Here is a 17,038-nt window from a genome sequence, read left to right on the forward strand (position 1 = left end):
CACGGCACCGGCCTATATCTCATTTCTTAAAACTAAGTTATCTTCTTGCTTCAAACACATTCCTGATCACTTACAAAGATAATCAAACAGTATCTACTTATGTGAAAGGCTGAGAGACAAAGAGACAACAGATAGTGATCTCTCCTATCGACTTCACATATGCCTATGACAAACAGGACTGGGTGAGGTTAAAGCTAAGCACCCAGAAATCAATCTTGGAGGCCAGCGCCATGGCTCACTTGGTTAATCCTCTGCCTGTAGTCCCGGCATCCCATATGGGCACCGGGTCCTAGTCCTGGTTGCTCCTCTTCCAGTCCAGCTCTCTGCTGTGGCCAGGGAGGACAGTGAAGGATGGCCCATGTGCTTGGGCCTCTGCACCCACATAGGAGACCAGGAAGAAGCCCCTGGCTCCTGGCTTCAGATCGGCCCAGGGCCAGCCATAGCAACCATTTGGGGAGTGAACCAACAGAAGGAAGACTTTCTCTTTGTCTCTCTCTCTCTCACTGTCTATAACTCTACCTGTCAACAAAATTTAAAAAATAGAAATAAATCTTGGTTACTCACATGAGTGGCAGGATATCAGGGGTCTGATCCATCATCTGCTGCTTCCCAAGGTGTGCATTAGTAGGAAGCTGAAATAGGAAGCAGAGACAGTTTTAAACTCTAAGCCCTCCAATATGGAATGCAGGCACATCCCAAACATCTTTTTTTAAAGATTGATTGATTTGAAAGTGTCACACAGAGATAAGAGATGGGAGGGGGTGTTCCATTAAATGGTTCAGTCCCCAAACGGGTGCAACAGCCAGGTCTAGGCCAGGCTGAAGCCAGCAGCCAGGAGTTGCTTGCCAATCTCCCATGTGAGTGGCAGGGCCCCAAACAACTGGGCCATTTTCAGTTTTCCTGGGCCATTAGCCCAGACTTGGATCAGAAATGGAGCAGCTGGTACATGAACTGGTGCCCATTATGGGATGCCAGCATTGTAGGTGGTGGCTTTACCCTCCACTTTACAACACTGTCCCCCCCCCCCAACGACCATCTTAACTACTGATGTTTTCTTGTTTATTTTGGTTTATTCCCTTTAGACTAATCACAGAAAAATTAGCTGCAGAACCATAATTCAATTAACCTCTTAAACAAATCAACAGAGAGTTGCTGTATACAATAACCTACTGTTCTCAAAATGCTGGTGCCCTGTGCCTAGTAACCTGAAAATTAAAAATTAGATCATGGGTTGGGTGTGATTCAGAGGTTGAGATCTGAGCATCCCAATTCAAAGTGCCTGGTTTGAGTCCTGGCTACTTTATGGCTTCCAATTCGGGTTTGTGTAATGCCCCTGGGAGGTATGGGATAATGTCCCAAGTACTTGAGTTTGTGCCACCTAGATGGGGTTCCTGTCTCCTTTCTTCAGACTGGCTTAGCATTGGCTGTTGTAGCCATTGCAGTGTGAACCAGTGAATGAAAAATATATTTGTCTCCCCCTCATTGTTGCTCTGACTTTTAAATGAGCTGAGAAAAAAAAATCTTTTTTAAAAAACATTTATTTGAAAGTGAGAGTCACACACAGAGAGAAGGATAGACAAAGAGAGACTTTTCCATCCACTGGTTCACTCTCCAGATGGCTGCCAAGGCCAGAGCTGCACCGATCTGAAGCCAGGAGCCAGGAGTTTCTTCCAGGTCTTCCATGCAGGTGCAGGGGCCCAAGGACTTGGGCCATCTTCCACTGCTTTCCCAGGCCATAGCAGAGAGCTGGATTGAAAGTGGAGTGGCCAGAACTTGAACCAGCACCCATATGGAATGCCAGCACAGCAGGCGGTGGCTTTACCCACTATACCACAGCACTGCCCCAAAATCTTTTTTTAAGACAAAGGAGGGTGTAACTTACTGCAAAAGGGATAAAATAGTTGGAAAATTTCCATGACTGACTCATTGATGTTGTAGTCACTACATTTGAGGACTCAGATTTTCAGACACTTTGCACAAGTTGTGATCTCCTTTATTCTAAAGTTCATGATTGCATCAGCTTTATGATCTAAAAGGCATAGTCTGCTTAATCTGAATTAAGCTCAAGATCAATGTAATCACATTATGACATCGTCAACAAATTTTTCTCCCTCATTATGTACAATAGCTATGTAAGTTAAAGAAAACATGATGAACACTTTTGCTCTGTCCAAGTTCTAAATGGTTATAAAAGGTGCCCCCATGAGTTTGCATAGAGACCCTTCTGCTTTGTGGAGTTTGACTTGTTCTGATAAGAAATTCAGATAATTTCTGCAAGAATGTTAGTCTTAACTTGAAATAAGTGTAAACTACTGATGTTCTCTGAGGCCATGAATTTCTGAACAGCTCTCTATTAGAAAGAGTTTTATTTTACTGATTACAGGGACAAGCATTTGACAATGCTACTTGGAACACTCCTATATCAGAGTGCCTTTAAAAATTGTTTATTTTGTTTATTTGAAAGGCAGAGTTAGGGGTGGGAGAGAAGCAGATTTTCCATCCACCGGTTCAATCCCCAGATGGCTGCAACAGCTGGGGCAGGGTGGATCTGAAGCCACAAGCCAGGAGCCTCTTCTAGATATCCCATGTGGGTTCAGGGAACCAATAATTTGGGCCATCTTTTGCTGCTTTCTTAGGCACATTAGCAGGGAGATCTCTCAGAAGCAGAGCAGCTGGGACTTGAATCTGTGCCCATATGGAATACCAGCATTACAGGCAGCGGCTTTATCTGCTCTGCCACAGGTCTGACCCCTCAGAGAGCCCCTATTATGAATGCACACCCTGAGAGGCTGCAGGTGATGGTCTAATTAATCAGACATCTATCAACCATATGGGAAACACTGACTAAATTACTGGCTCCTGAATCAGGCTTACCCAGCCATGCTATTGCAGGCCTTTCGGGGAATGAAGCAACTGATGGGAAATAGCCTATCACTCTTCCTTTGAAATAAATAAGTATATTTTTTAAAAATCTAATTGCATATTATATTTCATATAATATATAATGATGTGAAACAGTAAGAGAGCAGATAATTGAGGATTCTAGAGTCTATGTCTTTGACATGGAAATGCTTTTGGAACAGATAGATTTTTGAATTACATTCAGCTCCATGAAAATTCTTCTAATGAGTAGATAGAACACTAGATCGCCTTTGATCAAGGTAATAAGCTAAGCATGTCAATTTTCTCAATTGACAGTGAGAAATTCTCTTAAATATATTTGTGTTAGAAATAAAAATTATTAGGAATTACTACAAAGATCTGTATGCCCACAAATAGGGTCACCTAGAAGAAATGGATAGATTCCTGGACACATAAACCTACCAAAATTGAGCCATGAAGACATACAAAGCCAAAAAAGATTGATAACCAAGATGGAGATTGAATCAATAATGAAGGCCCTCCCAACAAAGAAAAGCCCAGGACCAAATGGCTTCACTACAGAATTCTAACAGGTATTTAAAGAAAGAACTAATTTCAATTCTTCTCAAGCTATTCAAAACAATTAAAAGGGAGAGACTCCTCCCAAACTCCTTTTATGAAGCCTGCATCACCTTAATTCCTAAACCCAGAAAAAGATACAGCAGAGAAAGGGAACTATAGACCAATTTCCCTGATGAACATAGATGCAGAAATCCTCACCAAATACTAGCCAATTGAATCAAACAACACAATCAGAAAGATCATTCACCCAGACCAAGTGGGATTTAATCTTGGTGTGCAGGGATGTTTCAACATTCACAAATCAATAAATGTGATACATCACATTACAAACTGAAGAATGAAAACCCTATGACATCTAAACAGATGCAGAGAGAGCATTTGATAAAATACAATATCCTTTCTTGATGAAAACCTTAAGCAACTTGGGTATAGAAGGAACACTCCTTGAGACAAGGCAATCTATGACAAACCCACAGCCAGCCGCTTACTTAATAGGGAAAAGTTGGAAGCTTTCCCACTAAGAATAGAATATGGCAACGATTCCCACTCTCACCGTTACTATTCAACAATATCCTGGAAGTTTTAGCCAGAGCCATTAGGCAAGAAAAAGAAATAAAAAGCATGCAAATTGGGAAGGAGGAAATCAAGCTATCCCTAATTGCAGATGACATGTTTCTATATATACGGGAAGAAAGGACTCCAAGAAGAGACCATTGATACTCAAAAAAGAGATTGGTAAAGTGTCAGGATATAAAATTAACACAGAAAAATCAATAGCCAATGTATACACAGACAATGTCATGGTTGAGAAAAAACTTCTAAGATCAATCCCATTAACAATAACTATAAAAAATTTAAATAACCAACTGGCACCAGGGCTCACTAGGCTAATCCTCTGCCTGCAGCATTGGCACTATGGGTTCTACTCACGGTTGGGGTGCCGGTTCTGCCCAGTTGCTCCTCTTCTAGTCTAGCTCTATGCTGTGGCCTAGGAAGGCAGTGGAGGATGGCCCAAGTGCTTAGGCCCTACACCCGCATGGGAGACCAGCAGGAAGCACCTGGCTCCTGGCTTTGGAATGGCACAGCACGCCGGCCTTAGTGGCTATGTGGGGGGTGAACCAACGGAAGGAAGACCTTTCTCTCTGTCTCTCTCTCACTGTCTAACTCTGCCTGTCAAAAAAAAGACAAAGGAAATGTAACAACAGACACCACAGAAATAAAAAGAATCATCGGAAATTACTACAAAGAGCTGCATGCCAACAAACTGGGAAACCTTAAAGAATTGGGTAGATTCCTGGACACAAACAACCCACATGAATTGAACCATGTAGACATAGAAAATCTAAACAGACCCATTACCAAGACACAAATTGAATCAGTAATAACGGCCCTCCTAACAAAGAAAAGCTCATACCAAATTTCTTCACTGATGAATTCTTCCAGATATTTAAAAAACACCACTTCTCAAGTTATTCAAAACAATTGAAAAGGAGGGAATCCTCCCAAATTCTTTTTATGAAGCCATCATCACCTTAATTCTTAAACCTGGAAAAGATACAACAAAGAAAGAGAATTACAGACCAATTTCCCTGAACTCAGATGCAATATCCTCAACAAAATTCTAGCCTTTCAAATCCAGCAACACATAAGGAAGATCATTCTCCCGGATCAAGTGGGATTTATCTCTGGTATGCAAGGATGGTTCAGCATTTGCAAAACAATCAATGTGATACATCACATTAACAAACTGTTGAAGAAAAACCATTAGATTATCTCAATAGATGCAAAGAAAGCATTTGATAAAATACAACACCCTTTTATGATGAAAACTCTAAGCAAACTGGGTATAGAAAGAACATTCCTGAACAAAATCAAGGCAATTTATGACAAATCAACCATCAGTGACATATTGAATGGGGGAAAAGTTGTAAGCATTCTCACTGAGATCTGGAACCAGACAAGGATATTCACTCTTGCCATTGCTATTCAATACAGTCCTGGAACTTTTAGCCAGAGTCATTAGACAACAAAAAGAAATAAGGGATTCAAATTAGGAATGAGGAAGTCAAAGTATCCCTATTTTCAGATGACATGATTCTATATATAAGGGATGCAAAAGACTCCACCAAGAGACTATTGGAACCCATAGAAGACTTTGGCAAAGTAACAGGATACAAAGTCAATAGACAAAAATCAACAGCCTTTGTATATACAGATAATGCCATGACTGAAAAAGAACTTCTAAGATCGGTCACATTCACAATAGCTACCAAAAAATATTATTCTTTGAAATAAATTTAGCCAAGGATGTCAAAAATCTCTATGATGAGAATTACAAAACATTAAAAAAGAAATAGAAGACACAAAAAATTGGAAAAATCTCCCATGTTCATGGTTTGGAAGAATCAATATCATCAAATGTCCATTCTTCCAAAAGCAATTTGCAGATTCAATGTGATACTAATCAAAATACCAAAGGAATTCTTCTCAGATCTAGAAAAAATGATGCTAAAATTCATTTGGAGGCATAGGAGAACTTGAATTGCTAAAGCAACCTTATACATAAAAAGACAAAGAACATCACAATACCAGATTTCAAGACATATTACAAAGCAGTTATAATTAAAGCAGCCTGGTACTGGTACAAAAACAGATGGATAGATCAGTGGAACAGAATAGAAACATCAGAAATCAATCCAAGCATCTACAACCAAATTTTATTTGACCAAGGAGCTAAAACCAATCTCTGGAGCAAAGACAGTTTCTTCAACAAATGGTGCTGGGAAAACTCGATTTCCACATGCAGGCATCTGAAGAAGGACCCCTACCTTACACCGTAGACAAAAACCAATTACAAATGGATTACAGACCTAAATCTATCACCTGATATTATCAAATTACTGGAGAGCATTTGGGAAACCCTGTAAAACATTGGCAAAGGCAAAGCTTTCTTGGAAAAGATCCCAGAGGCACAGGCAATCAAAGCCAAAAATCAACAGATGAGATTATATCAAATGGAAAAGCTTCTGTACTGCAAAAGAAACACCCAGGGAAGTGAAGAGGCTACCAGCAGAATGGGAGAAATTATTTACAAACAATGCAAGTGATAAAGGATAAATAATGAGAATATATAAATAGATCAAGTATCTCCACAGCAACAAAACTAAACAACCCACTTAAGAAATAGGCCAAAGATTTAAACAGATAATTTTCAAAAGAGAAAATCCAAAATGGTCAAAAGACACATGAAAAATGGTTCAGGATCACTAGTCAGAAGGGAAATGCAAATCAAAACCACAAAGAGGTTTCATTTCAACACAGTTAGAATGGCTTTCATGCAGAAATCAACAAACCAAAAATGCTGGTCAGGATGTATGGAAAAATGTACCCTAATCCACTGTTGGTGGGAATGTAAACTGGTAAAACCATTATTGAAATCAGTTTGGAGATACCTCAGAAATCTGAATATAGACCTACCATATGACCCAACCATCCCACTTCTGGGAATTTACCCAAGGGAAATGAAATCAGCAAATAAAAGAGTTATCTGCACCCTCTCCCGCCATGTTTACTGAAGCTCAGTTCACAATAGCTAAGACATGGAATCAAACTAAATGTCTGTCAACTGAAAACTGGATAAAAAAATTATGGGATATGTACTCTATGGGATGCTTCACAGTGGTTAAAAAATGAAATCTTGTCATTTGCAACAAAATGGATGAATCTGGAAATCATCATACTTAGTGAAATAAGCCATTCCAAAAGGGAAATATACTGTGATAACTAATAAATAAATTGAAAGGAAATCTGTAGAAGTGAAATTGACACTTTAAGAAGCAATGACTTGAACAGCACTTTTCTTGACTGTGGAGAGAGTTCTTTTTTTTCTTAATGGAGAATGGGTGAGAATGGGAGAGGGAGGAGGATGTGGGTGGGAGTGGGGGTGAAGGGTGAGCATGATCAGAAGAATTACTATATTTCTAAGGTTGTACTTATGAAATTTGTACTCATTAAATAAACAGTTTCTTTGGGAAAATAAAGATTACCTTGACCTGCTCTTATGAAGCCTACAGTAGTATCATCATATAATGCAGTAAAGATGTCCCTTGTACATCCAACAGTCTATTGATGACATAATCAAATAAGGACATGAAATAAAAAGGAATTTAAGGAACATCTCTTGAATAAAAAGCAATACAAATATGCTAAGAAAAATTATTGTGTTAAACAATATGTAAAGTCATATATTAATAACAGGCTGGATATACTAAAAGATGCAAAGGTGGTTAACAATTAAAAATGAGTGTCGATTATCTGTGTAAGTAAAAATACAAGAAAAAGTTATATAATCCCTTAGATTAGAATACTTAATCAAATTTGGTATCTAACCTTAAATAAGAAGCTGTTAGAATAGTACATCACAGCAACTTCATTATTCCAACTAAGCTTACCTACTAGTGAGCCTATTAAAAACAGCATAATTGACACAGAACATTGAAATCTTTTTCTCTGGAAGCAGACCTAGACAAAGCTCTCTGTTCTCATTATTTCTCTTCAAGATTGTACATGAGTTGTGGTCAGGTAAATTAATAAAAAGGAAATACTGGGTGAAAGGACCAACTTTTAAGCAACAAAATTGTCAATATATGTGGGTGATGCCATTATCAACAGACAATCCAACATAATTCAGATATAACAGAAAATATTAACAAAATTAAACAAGATTACTGGGTAGAAAGTCAATATATGCCATCAACTGGTATACTATTCACCAGCAGGAAATAAACAGAAAACGATTTGAAGGACAAAACAGAGACTCACAAACACATCCCTGTAAGAGAAATGAAAGATGAAGTAGTCCATGGGATATCTTTAACTACATTCAGATAAACAGCTTTACAAACCTTCAGATGAGCTAACAACAGCAAGCCAAGACTGCGGGAAAGGCACGCGTTCAGCAAGCATCTTGTAAACTGCAGCTCTCAGGAAGCAAGCTTGGACTCACAGGATCCAGCAGGACCGCAGACAGCTGAGGGCGCCCAGAAGCTGAGGTGCCCAGAGCAGGGACAGCGCCCCCTGCTGCCTGAGCACCCGGGCCGGAGAACACGGCGGCTTCAGTCTGAGCCCCACCTCCCCTGTTACCAGGCACCGCCCCAAGGAACCGCCCCAGCCTAGGGGATTCTGATTGGCTGCACCTTCTGTGACGTCGCGCGGCCGGCTGCGGCCACTGTCCAATCAGGCACGTCAGGGTGACCCTGCGGAGCCCCGCGGGATCTTTCTTTGTGGCAGCGCTGGGAGGGGTCCCCGGGGCTGCTGCTGAGCGGGCTCAGGTGCCTCAGGGGCTGCGCTGTGTGACCTTCCTGCACCGCAGGAGCCGCCCACGGACCCCAGAATGCCGCGGAAGCGAGGAAATGGTGAGTGTGGGGCCCACCGGGTGGGAGCTGCGCTGGTGGCCAGGACCCGGGCTTCTGCCCGTGCGGACTCCGCCCAGGGACCGCAGCCCCAGGTCTGCCCTGTTTGTGCAGTTAGGGCGGGCTGGTCCTCAGGGAGACTGTGGACTGCACTGTGGGGAGGAGCTGTGGTCTGCGGGTCCTCCTGCCCCTCTCTCTGCCCAGGGTGCCTGATTGCCCTGAGTTTTCTAACTGCACGGGGAGTGGAGTCTCAGGTACACCGCCGGGTTCTCTCGGAGTAGCTCTTCCTGGGGCACTGAGTCCTTCTGCTGTTACCTGAGCACAGCGTCCCACGCCGGGTGGGTGGTAGAAGCGGTTTATTTGGCTCAAGGTTTTGGTCCGAGGTTGAGCAGCGTCTGGCGGTGTCCTTTTTTTTTTTTTTGGCAGAGGCCTGAGGTGGCTCAGGGACAAATACAGGGCCACGGAGAGTGGCCAATCCAAAGTGGATTTCATGGGATACCCCGAGGAGATCAGCCATTAACCCGTTAATCACGTGAGTGGATTTATCCTAGTCACCTCTTATGAAGTCTGACCTGGACTCCCCCTCCCTTTTAAGATTCATTTATTTATTTGAAGGTCTGAGTTACGCACAGAGAAGAGGAGAAGCAGAGAGCGAGAGTGAGAGAGAGCGAGAGAGAGCTAGAGAGAGAGGTGTCTTCTATTCATTGATTCACTCCCCATGTGGCCACAACTGGCTGGGCTGATCCGAAGCCAGGAGCCAGGAGCATCCTCTGGGTCTCTCACTCTGGTGCAGAGGCCCAAAGACTTGGGCCATCCTCTACTGCTTTACCAGGCCATAAGAGAGAGCTGGATTGGTGCCCATGTGGGATGCGGGCACCACAGGTGGCAGCTTTACCTGCTAGGCCACAGCACTGGTCCTTGGACCCACTTTTTAATATCTCACAATTGGGGTTAAATTTCCTCATGAGTTTCAGAGGGGACAAATCATTTCCAATTCAGAGCACTAAGTCTGACAACAAACCCATAAATGTGCAGAGATCTCCCCAAGTAGCCAGATGCCAACTTCTACCCTGAAACTTACAGCATTATAAACCATTTTCTCCCATGGAAAATCAATATTTCAAAGGTTTGTTGTCTGTTTGTAAATGTTTTCCATGAGAGGAAAGGAGGTAACATCTACTTGATACTCTAATATAAAATTTTTATGCTGAGATGGATGATTGGTGTAGTAGTTAAATTGTTTGGGATGTCTACATTCCATATCAGAGAGTAGCTGAGTTTGAACCTTGCTCTTCCAATTCCATATTCTTGCTGGTGCACACCATGGGAGGCAGTAGGTGATCGTAGTAGGCGATGTTTAGTAAGTACATGGGTTCCTGCAATCTGCATGGAAACACAGATTGAAATCTAAGGTTTCTGGCTTCAGGCTGGCCCAGTCTTAGATGTAGTAGGCATTTGGTGAGTGAACTACTGGGTGGATAATCTCTCTTCCGATCTCTCTCTCTCTCTCTCCCTTTCTCTCTCTCTCTTTTTAACAAATTGATTATTTTTAAAACAACTTTTTAAAAGTTGGGAGCTGGGAACTAAATCCAGGTCTCCAAATGGCTTAAGGTTCCCAGTCACTTGAGCTGTTGCCTGCTGGATGTGTCCCCAGGGTTTCCACTAGCAGGAAGATTGAATTCAACCAGCAGTGGAAATGGCACTCAAACCCTGGCACTATGTGATCTGGGTGTCCCCAGCAGCATGTTGAGCACTAGGCCAACTGCCCCCACCTCCTACTTTCTTTTAGAGGTGCTAAAATGTTCTAAATTGGCAGCAGAGATGGCTACCAAGAACTGGAAAGGAATGAATTGTATGTATATTTTTAGTTCATGAATTCCATGATAAGTGAGCTATATTCATAACTCAATTATACTACATAAGAAAGTTATATGATTTCTGATATTTTTAAAAGTACATATTGGATTATTTTGGGGTTTAATGTAATATTTAATATTGTAGTATTCCAAACTCAAATCCACATGAAATCTGTCTTCCCTTCACTGCATATTTCTATAGACATGTGTATATAAATACAAGAGAAAAGTGATAGGAGGATGTAAACTGTACATCACAATGATTGATTCAGGACAGGGGTTGTGAGGAAAGGTGATATTGTCCAGCCCTGCAAAGATGCTTAATGATGTTGTTGGTACACACAGAAATATGGCAAAGTTGTTACTTATGAATAGTCACATTGAATGCACATAGCCCCAACTTTCCAGTTAAAAGGCACAGACTAGCTGAATGGATTAAAAAGCAAAACCCATCTATTTGCTGTTTGCAAGAAATACATCTTTCCAACAAAGTTGCATGCAGACTGAAAGTGAAGGTTGCAAAAGATATTCTGTGCAATCAAAACCAAAAGAGAGCTGGTGTAGCCATCTTAATATAGGACAAAATAAACTTTAATAAAAAAAACTGTTAACAGAGGCAAAAGATACTATATAATGATTAAGGGATCAATTCACCAGGAAGATGTAACTATTATGAATGTATATGCAAATAATTATAGGCCACTTGCCTATTTAAAAGAAATGTTAAGGGATTTAAAGAGAGACTTAGATTCCAATATAATAGAATTGGGGGACTTCATTATACCCCCTTAAGTAGTGAATAGATCAATCAGAAAGAAAATCAACAAGAAAACAGCAGATTTATTCAACACTATAGACCAAATAGACCTAAGAGATATCTACAGAACTTTTCATCCTACAGTTCCAGAATAGGCTTTCTTCTCAGTAGTGCATGGAATTTTCTCTGCTTTTGCTGTATCCCTTAAGTTTTGATATGTTGTGTTGTTATCTTCATTTGCTTCCAGAAAATTTTTTGAATTCTCTTTTAACTGCTTCTGTGACCCACTGTTCATTCTGGAGCATGTTGTTCAGTCTCCATGTGTTTGCATATGCTCTAGAGATTCCTGATTTGCAGATTTCCAGCTTCATTCTATTGTGGTCCGAGAAGATGCATCGTATGATTTTGATTTTTCTGAATTTGCTGAGGCTTGCTTTAGGGCCTAGTATGCTCTCCCGAGTCCTGCGCTGCCTCCTTCTCCCTCTCACCCTTGGAAGTTGGGGGTATAGCATCTGGGTGGAAGGATGTTTTACGGGTGGTATCAAAGTGTCTCTCCCTCTCAAGGGTGAGTTTTTCCACCCATGACAAAGTGTTCCAAGAAAAGAGATTGGCCATCTGAATCCAAAGGGCCAGGGTTATGACAGCTTCCCAGACACTTTCAAACATATAGCATAAGGCCTTTAAGGCCTGGTCCTTTGGGGATGAAACTGCATCACCCATACTGAATGTTTCACTTATCCTGAGAGACCGCTTAGCTTCGGCTGAAAAGCTACTGGTCATGCATCACGTTGGGTGCCAGATGCAGGGTCTTAGTCCACCCTAACAAGGATGGACTGAGTCCAAAGAAAGGTAAGTGCACTGCTCACCTGTTCCTCAGCCTCCCGATCCCAGAGACAGATGCAGTGGAGAGTCAAGTCAAGGAAGCAAGAACTCAGTTTATTGCGTGCATAACAAAGCCTTTTAAAGCACAAGACCACAGGATTACTGGGGCAGGGCATAAGGACCAACCAATTACTTAAAAGGTCATTTTACAGGGTGACTTTTTACAGGACCAGCCATATGTCTGTACACTCATCATCAGTTGTCACCTCTCCTGATGCTGCGTGGCCAATCAGCTTTGGTGGTAAATGACTTTGGGTACCACCCACCTTTCTTTGGGCGCCATCTTTGAATTGCCACGTTTGTCTAATTTCCCTGCAGGAGCCATCTTTGAATTGCCTCCTGTGTCTAATTTCCCCACACAAGTGGTGGCAAATTCTTTCAATTTCTGTTTGTTATGAAAGGTCTTCATTTCACCTTTATTCACAAATGAGAGCTTTGCAGGGTATAATAATCTGGAATGACAGTTTTTTCCTCTTAGGACTTGGGCTAGATTTTGCCATTTTCTCCTAACCTGCAGGGTTTCTGATGAGAAGTCTACTGTGAGTCTAATTGGAAATCCTATGAAAGTAATCTGGCATTTCTCTCTTGCACATTTTAGAATTTTCTCTATTTGTTTCACTGTGGTTAGTTTGATTACAATGTGTCATGGCAAGGATGTTTTCTGGTCATGTCTATTCGAAGTTCTGTGTGCTTCCTGTACTTGGACATCTCTTCCTTTTTCCAAACCCAGAAAGTTTTCTGCTAGTATCTCACTAAAAGTGCCTTCTAATCCTTTCTCTCTCTCCATGCCTTCAGGAACTCCTAGAACATGAGTTTTTTTTTTTTTTTTTTAATAGTATCCTGTAGATTCCCAACAGTGTTTTTTAGATTTCTAATTTCCTCTTGTCTTTGGTTTGACTGTATACTTCCCTGTGCTCTGTCTATGTCTGATATTCTCTCTTCTGCTTCATTGATTCTATTTTTAAGGCTCTCCACTGGATTTTTTATTTGTTCTATTGAATTATTCATTTCACTTTGATTTCTCTTTAATATCTCAGTTTCATGTCCTATTGAATTCTTCATCTTGCTTTGATCCCTCCTTATAATTTCAATTTCATGCGAGAGATTTTCTTTCATGTTCTTCATGGGTTTCAGTACTTTGTGTGTTTGCTTTTAATTACTTCTTTTTAATGTTATGATCAAATTTTTGAGTTCCATTTCTTGCATTTCTTCTATCTCATCATCTTCATGATCTAATATTTATGTGTCGTACTCTTTTGGGAACATCATGATGTCTTCCTTATTCTTGTTTCTTGGATTCTTGCATTTGCTCGGCATTTCAGGAGATACTCATTTTTTTTTTTTCTGCTGTGGCAGTTTTTATCATTGTATTATAACTGTAGATAAATGGACTTTCTGCTTTCAGTGAATCTCTAGAGGCTTGTAGTAGGTGTGGCCAGAGAGCTCTGGTGAGTTCTCAAGGGTAAAGGGTATGCCTAAGGTGACACAACCAGGTTTGGCATGTTAAGTCTTCTCTCTCCTTTTTTTAATCAGAAGGGAGTTATATTCTGTTCAGCTGAGCTCTTCTCTTCAATGGAGCCCAGTGCCTGAGTACTGAAACAGGTGTGTATAATATCTGCTCTGTCGCAAAGACCACATAAGGATCTGTGCTCCCCATGTGAGACCTCTGTCCATAATGAGTTGTACTATGAGAATTAACATTAAATCTAGTCTTCAAACACCTGTTTAGCTGGGAGCCTAGAAAAAGTGCTCAGGCAAGCTATATTGTGAAAAATTAGTTCTAAGTAATATGAAAGATAACCCAGATAAAACAGCAGTCCAGCAAATCACTCAACCTCACTGAAACTACAAGCAGCCACACCATTTTCTATTAAATCTGTTTATAATAAGATTTAATATGATGAACACTTGTAAGAAGCTGTGGGTACTTAAACAGGGATGAAGAGCTATTTCTAATGTGTAGTAATGGAGGTGGAATGGATTAATGCACACCTATTATCTAGATGGGAAATATAAGAGCTATTACCGCTAGATGCATCATAGCATTTGTAGCCCTGTTACCAAGGGATGGCCATGCAACCTAGGTAAAGTGTTCCTCCTGAGGGTATCCTCAGGAATGAACTGAATATAAATTAGATTTACATAAATAAAGAACTTTGTAAATTGGAAGGGATAAAAACACACATTTTCAATAAAAATGAGGGTCACCTGTAGGAGCAGGGAATAATACAACAAAAAAAGGTTATAAAAATTATAGTAAAGTTAAATTAATACAAAATTATACTAGAGGAGTTAGGACTGTGGTGCAACAGATTAATGCCCTGGCCTGAAGTGCTTACATTCCATATGGGTGCCGGTTTGAGACCCGGCTGCTCCACTTCCAATCCAGCTCTCTGCTATGGCCTCGGAAATGGAAAAAGGACCAAGTGCTTGAGCCCCTGCACCTATATGGGAGATCAGGAGGAAGCTCCTGGCTTCAGATCAGCAGTTTCTGCCATTGTGGCTAATTGGGGAGTGAACAAGTGGATGGAAGACCTTTCTCTCTCTGTGTGTAACTCTGATTTTCAAATAAATAAACCTTTTTAAAAAAGTGGACATTTATGCTCCTGCTTCTCTGTTGCAATGGGTACCACCTGGATAGACTTGAATCCATGTTCTTGTCTCAAGGAAATTAGGAATTGAATGAAGAATTTCATGAATGAAAAAGGCATTATGCACTCAGTAATACAGGAAAATTCAAAAGATGAGTGTTGCAACTTATAGGGTTTGAGGTTGTCCCTTTTAAGAATGAGGGTGATGTGTGGGACAACATCTACTTGCATATTCAAATAGACCTTGGGTAGTGGAGTCTAATCCAGATGCGCACACAGGTAAGTTGAAATTTATCATGGATATATAAGTCATCACAAACTCATTCCCTTGTGCTTCACACAACATTTATTATCCAGGGCTGGGGTACACTATTATGGCTGGAATATGTGTCACTTGATATACCTATGGTCACATCACTGGTTTGCACTACAATAATGTGGGGAAAGAATCCTGGGTGGACAAAAAAGCAGACATAAAACAAGTAGCTGTAATTGATGAAGATGGTATTCCAAATAACTATTGCAATAACTGTTACTCTACTTTTAAATATTTATTAAAATTTACACAAGAGAGCATAGTTCAGTTCATATACTTGATCCCGTTCACAAAGAGAAACCAAAAAAGCAGGTTGTATAAGAGAAAAAATTTCTGAACAATGGTTAACCACTCTCTATCACAATTTGTCACAGAAACTGCCCAATACTTGCTAAGGTGTGATTCCTCCAAAGAATTCCAAACAAATTATATTTCAGGGACTTCTCTCTATAATCTTGTTATGTTTTGTGGAAGTCTGCCTAATAATAATGATATTTCCCATTACAATATAGTCATGGAATTTTTTCTTTCTGTGAACTGTCAGGTAACCATTGGGAGATGACATATAGTACATAACTTTTCTACGCATGTATTTTCTCATTTCTGAGTCTCTTCAATGTGAATTGATTAATGGCAGAAGAATTTTTTCACATTCATTTAATTGATATTTTGCTGTATGAATACTCTGGTGTTTGTTGATGTTTAATTTCTTTTTTAAGGGTTTTTGTTTAGTTATTTGACAGAGAGAAAGGTCTTACTTTATTGGCTCACTCCCCATATGGCCACCACAGCCACAGCTTCACTAATCTAAAACCAGAAGCTAGGGGCTTCTTCCTGGTCTCCCATGCAGGTGCAGGGGCTCAAGCACTTGGACTGTCTTCTACTGCTTTCCCAGGCAACAGCAGAGAGCTGGATTGGAAGAGGAGCAGCTGGGACTAGAACTGGCACCCATATGGCATACCAGCACTGCAGGTAGAGGATTAACTTACTGCACCATGGTGCTGGCTATGGTTTTTTCACATCTACTGCACTTGATGGATATCACCTTTTTTGAGTTGCATATTTATGCAAGCCTGAATTCCATTAAAATATACTTCCACATTCATTACACTCCTAAGAAACCCCTTGTGTAAATTCTCTGATGCATAATGATCGATTTCTAACAAATGACTTTTTGTCACTAATATTTTTGACCTTTCTTCCTTTTTTTTTAACAATTTGTTTATTTGAAAGATAGAGTTACAGAGAGAGGTACAGAGAGAGAGGTCTTTCATCTGCTGGTTCATTCCCCAGACGGATGCAATGGCTGGAGCTGCAGCAATCCAAAGCCAGGAGCCAGGAGCTTCTTCTGGGTCTCCCACATGGGTGCAGGGGCCCAAGGACTTGAGCCATTTTCTACTGCTTTCCCAGGCCATAGCAGAGAGCTGGATCAGAAGAGGAGCAGCTGGGACTAGAACCAGTGCCTACATGGTATGCCGGTGCTTCAGGCCAGGGCTTTAACCCACTACACCACAGTGCTGGTCCTGACCTTTCTTTCTTATGGGAGTCCCTATTGTATGGGATATAATTTCCAGCAAAAGGCTTTGTCACAATGGTTATGTTGATTTTGGGAAAAGTCCTTCACATTCATTATATTCTTAAGTTCTCTCCCTTGTTTCAACTACATGTGTTACGAGGTATTACTTCTGACAAAAGTCTTTCTCACATTTATTACAAGATTTCCACCATGTAATAAATTCTCTGATATTGTGATTTTGGCAGAGTTTTCCAACACTCATTCC

The 17,038-nt window shown here is 40.7% G+C and overlaps 1 protein-coding gene and 1 long non-coding RNA gene across 8 annotated transcripts in view; one reads left to right on the forward strand and one right to left on the reverse strand.

Moving 5' to 3' along the window:
- Positions 1 to 17,038, reverse strand: part of LOC103347276 (uncharacterized) — a 366,450-nt gene that overhangs the window by 346,537 nt on the left and 2,875 nt on the right.
- Positions 8,636 to 17,010, forward strand: LOC138845444 (uncharacterized). 7 transcript variants are annotated; one of them, XR_016221872.1, is made up of 4 exons: positions 8,636 to 8,858; positions 9,282 to 9,387; positions 16,153 to 16,229; positions 16,491 to 17,010. It is a non-coding gene; the product is annotated as an uncharacterized LOC138845444 (long non-coding RNA). The 7 variants fall into 7 exon arrangements; XR_016221873.1 differs by having other exon boundaries at positions 16,495 to 17,010; XR_016221874.1 differs by having other exon boundaries at positions 16,551 to 17,010.

Source organism: Oryctolagus cuniculus, chromosome 15 (assembly GCF_051225735.1).
Source record: "Oryctolagus cuniculus isolate XC-2025 breed Fujian yellow rabbit chromosome 15, ASM5122573v1, whole genome shotgun sequence".
Classification (NCBI taxonomy): Eukaryota; Metazoa; Chordata; class Mammalia; order Lagomorpha; family Leporidae; genus Oryctolagus; species Oryctolagus cuniculus.